This window comes from Limanda limanda, chromosome 15, assembly GCF_963576545.1.
Source record: "Limanda limanda chromosome 15, fLimLim1.1, whole genome shotgun sequence".
NCBI classification, from domain to species: domain Eukaryota; kingdom Metazoa; phylum Chordata; class Actinopteri; order Pleuronectiformes; family Pleuronectidae; genus Limanda; species Limanda limanda.
This window is the reverse complement of record NC_083650.1, coordinates 22,576,013-22,581,064: the sequence shown is the minus strand read 5'-3', so window position 1 is coordinate 22,581,064 and position 5,052 is coordinate 22,576,013.

Here is a 5,052-nt window from a genome sequence, read left to right as displayed (position 1 = left end):
CGCAACCGGTTGAAACCGGTTCAGACTGGGAGATTCCATCTCGGTTTAGTTTTCAGCCGATGGCGCCGCGTAAAGTTTGGACCGGTGCTACGCCCACAGCGCAACGCGATTGGCTGCGGCCTCGGCGAGCGCTTCCTCCTCGGCCTCCCATTGGCTGAGCCGGCTGTCCGTTTATTTCAATTCGCTCAAGCGCCCACGCTGCTGCTCCGCCCGGAGAGAAAAAGAGGGCAGACAGACTCCCGAGCAGAATGGACTCCTTCATGACTCCGCTTCTCACCATGGAGAACAACTTCACTCAGATCTGTTGTGTTGCTGCCCTCCTGGGGGGGGTGAACTCACACATTACCTCGCTTCCTGTACACGCCACACACACACCGTTACTACACGTGTGTAAAGCGCCAGGAGGGGAAAGTGCTGCCTTTGAAGGCTTTGATCCACTTAACACAGTGTGTGTGTGTGTGTCACTCTTTAATGTTCCACACACAGGCAGTGGCTGCTGTCTCTCGCAGGTTCACCGCTCGCTTGAGTGACGTGACAAACCGCAAGTACCATTCATTTGCCTGTTGCTCGTACGCTGGTAATTTTCCACCAGCCACGAGTGGGCGTGGTTACACGATCGCGAACGCACTGGGGTTAGAAAAACGACCTGGAGGAGAAACGCTGTTCCTGCTGTTCCGGCTGTTCCGGGGGACCGGGGCAACAGAGGCAAAGTCAATGGGGGGGGGGGGGGTGGTTTTGAAATACACGGTGGCAGCAGCGGCACCCACCAGACGTGTGATAGCGACGTTTTTTGCAGATCGAGAGCCGAGTAGCGGAGATCACCGCTGTCAGCTGAGGATGCGAACATGACAGCGCCCCCCCCCACTCCTCCTCCCTCCCCTCCTCTCCTCTGTGGTCACGTGGTCCAGCGCGCTACTTGATGGAAAAATACTGGATTTGGTGTGTAGTGGAGACAGTACACAGCCCAGGAAAGTCATTCACAGAGGATTTTTCGAAGGGCGTTTGAGTCCCTACCCAGCAACACTGTCCACCACTCATTTCTACATGTCTCCTCCACCCACACAACATGCACAGGTCATTTGAAATACTTTGTTGCATTCGATCAAAACTGTGTGTGCACAATATCTCTTTTTGAAGTGCAATTTGGATGTGGATTGGACAGAAAATGTCATTTAATCCTGAAAACATCTTGACAGCTGCAATTATTTGAGCTGTGTTGTTTCAGGATTGCACATCAGTCATAATGATAATAACTTTATTTATATAGCACCTTTCAAAACTGATGTACAAAGATGACTGATTGAATCAGGAATATGAAACATCAAAGGCAGGAAGCAAATCAATACAGTGACATTTAGAAATCAAAGACAGCTCATGAAATAATACAACATTGTTTAAAAGTGGTGGCAAAAAAAAGGATAAATGAAACACGTAATAATTCTAATAATAATTCAGCTCATAACATGCAGGGCCACAAGGTATATGTCATAATGGATCACATGGTGAGTGGATTTCTGATTGTAATATAGGTATCATATGCCCCATGCATCACCAAGCCCTTAAAAAAAAAAGAGTCACCTTAAATCATTTTGAAATCTGAGTATAGCATGTTTCATCCTCAAATGCAAGCATTCTGTCAATCTCACCTACAGTATCTGTGCACTGCTTGAGTCAACGTCCTTGGATCAGCCTCACACCCCAGACAGTTGGCCTATATCTGAGCCTTTGTTATTAACAAACAAGATTTCAAAGCCTATTATCTCTGCGTTGATTCATGGATGCCATTTGCTGTGCCCTCCATGCTGTCACATTCCCATAGTCCTCTACTTCAGCAAGAAAGTAAATGCATGCACGTCTCTACAGACAAACAAACAGGTCAGACAACTTCTTATGAACTCATTAGTATTGGAAGTAAAAGAAAAAATTGCCTAAAGTTCAGTTAATGACAAATGGTGTCTGGGGTGAAAGATGTTCACCTTTGTCCCATGACTGCTACTTTAACTGTTGTGGTTTTTTTTATTTACATGTACATGTTCACGGTTGTCCACCGATGAATTTGACTGCAGATATACGATTTGCAAACAAATAAAAATTCAGGGTAGACTGCCATTTTTATTTATTTAAATTGAATCCTTGGTATAAAGTGTATTTTTCCATTTGGTCTCCAATGACATCTCGTGTGTAGGGACCCTTCACAATTTTCATCTACTTGAAAATGTATCAGGTAGTCCATGGCATTGAAGCGATAATGATTTAAAAGCTGGGTTCACTCAAGCTATTGTCGAAAAGTACTTTTCACAAGCAAGAAGCACAATATATTCATACATGTTCACTAAGGCTTTACAATCAAAATACTTAACAAAGTTTACAGCAGGCTGATAAAGTTTGCTGTTAAATCCTCATTATTTCATGCTGAGTGATTTTGTCCACAAAACATCAGCTGCCTTCAGGCCCTCACTGTCAGCAGCTCCCATCTCTCTTGTTGCAGTGCTGGAATTTACTGTTAGACATGTGTGAAGTTTGGAGGTAAGCAACCTCGGCCAGGCGTAGGCTGGTTAAATCTCGTTCTGTCTGGTCAGGGCATTGTAGCCCATTTACATATATTAACATTGCACCACACCAGGGGGCTGACCTCCATGTGGCAATCAACTAAAGAAACTTGTAATTTGTTGTGCTGGCTCACGCTGCTCTTGTCCCATTGCCTAAAAGCTCAGCCTCGCCATGGAAGTTTACAAAAGGGAAAGTAGAAATCGAAACTGCTGGACGGTTTCAGAGACATTGCACAATAATGCCAATGTGACAAAACATGTAGAGCTGCTATCATATATATTGCTCTCAGAGTAACATGTATATATATATACATGTATAATTTCCTGTGCTTATACTTGGAGAGAGTGTGTGCAGGAAATTGGATTTTGTCAACACAGGACAAGAATACTGCCTTGTGATTAGTCTTCTACTTCAGTCCATGTTTCAGTCAGGACATTATGTAAACAGATAACAGCGCCATCTTCTGAAACACAAGTCTTTAGACTGCCTGCATCTGGTGTGTGATCCTGCCGCGCCCTCTGCTGGAAAAACTGAAGCATTGTCTCACTGAAAGTCACACGACATCAATATAAGATATTTAAATATATGAACTGAGATCAAAATCAGCTAAACTGGAATGAAGACAAATTAAACTGATTAATTGTAATTAATACAATGAATAGTTGAGTTTATTATTTAAACAAAAACGACATTATCGCAAACAAAGCCCTGATTCCAGGGAGAGCTGACAAATCTAAAATGTATAATCAAACATTAGTCATTAAATGTCTCGGGTCTATCAATGTCATGCTAGCACTTTGGAATATTTGTGCATGGCTCTGCATGACTGCTTTCACAGTTACCTACACCGAGAAGGTTATGTTTTTACCCCTTCAAAATAAAATTGGTGTTTATAAATAATTAATTACAAACTACATCAGCTTTGTATGTGTTACAAGTTGCTCAGTTTGATGGAAAGAGGACAATCCCTGCTGTAATTCAAACTGTGATGTCTTGTCAGGGTCTGGATCACAAGATCTGGTTTATATGATCTGAATTGCATGGCATGTGATTTGATGCTGTCTTCAAGTTGAAATATCAGACATATGAGTGACTTAACCTATCAGCACAAAAATATGGCTTTACAGGCAGTCATATCTTTTTCAGAAAGATGGCAAAGTAAGAGTGAGGCCCAGTCACAAATTCAAGGTTTTAAAAGTGTAGCTATTGATCCACTGTATAGTAAACATTGGTAACTTGTTATACCAGTGTGGCCAACACAAACTGGTACATGTAAGATCATGATAGCTGTACTGTAGAGAGGATAGGGATTTACAGACAGCCAGCATGAAACTGGCTCAGCAATTCAAGTTCAGCCTAAAATCTGGCCTCATGAGTGCCACTCGAGATAAAAGTACACTCTTACTATGATTAGGACTCGCGAGTTTGCTCGTGTGCAGTGATTGCATACAGTCTATGAGTGATTACAGGGTAGACAGTAGCAGCACTTGTCTTATCAGTAGCAGCTGTATTTTTGTCCCACTAACATATCATGACCTTTTAAAAGTGTTTTGACATGTCTTGCCTAATATTCATACAAAAAATCATATATATTTAAAAACAAAAATATCAGTGACAATATTGGTCTTAAGTTAATCCTAATTGTCTAGTTTTTCAGGGCAGATTCCTACCCCAGTTTCACACCAACCACAACAAAATAGTAAGAAGTTGCCTTTTGCCAGTCATGCATTTATACTTTGGGGATCAAATTGTCGGGGTGTACTGTGGTATTATTACATCCACACGTGGGTCTTACAAAGAATTGTCTTTAAATGACAATTGTTTACTAAGACACACAAAACGGACCATTTAATGACTTATTTTAGTTAACATTTGACCATCATGGCTGCATTTCGAGTGGCCTGTGTGTGTTGAACCTTGAAATAGTTACAGCAAGTTTCGAAGGCAGTTGTTGAAAGCCAGTGCTATAAAGTAGTTTCACATACTCAAAGGGGTACACATTCAGTTTACCATCGTTGGTTGAACCTGTTTTGGGTCACCCAGGAAAATAAGGTCATGGACCCAACAGACTTATACGATTTTTGTGCATTCCAAATCAATGTCAAATCACCCAAAGAAATGACACATTTTAAGTCTTCTAAAGTGTGTGCTAGATTTGTGAGTTTTCAAGTATGCTAGGCCCCTAAGAGACATCTTCCTCCTTCCCTCCTGCATTTGGTGAATGATGTATCGCCGTGGCAACAATGTCCATCAGCCTGACCAGATTTGAGGACTAAACAGACTTGAACCTGCTATGACACAATGTCAAAGTACCGAGTTAGTGCCAGTAGGTGGCACTATGACCAAGACTGACATTTGGCCTGTAGACCGGGACTTTTAGAAAGATCTGCTATTGTGGGCTGAGTTACAATAGTTTTGTGTGTATGCAAATTAACAGTTTGACTAAACCTCAGGAAGTGTCATCAAACCAAAGAAGTTTGGTACAGATTTGACCATTCACAG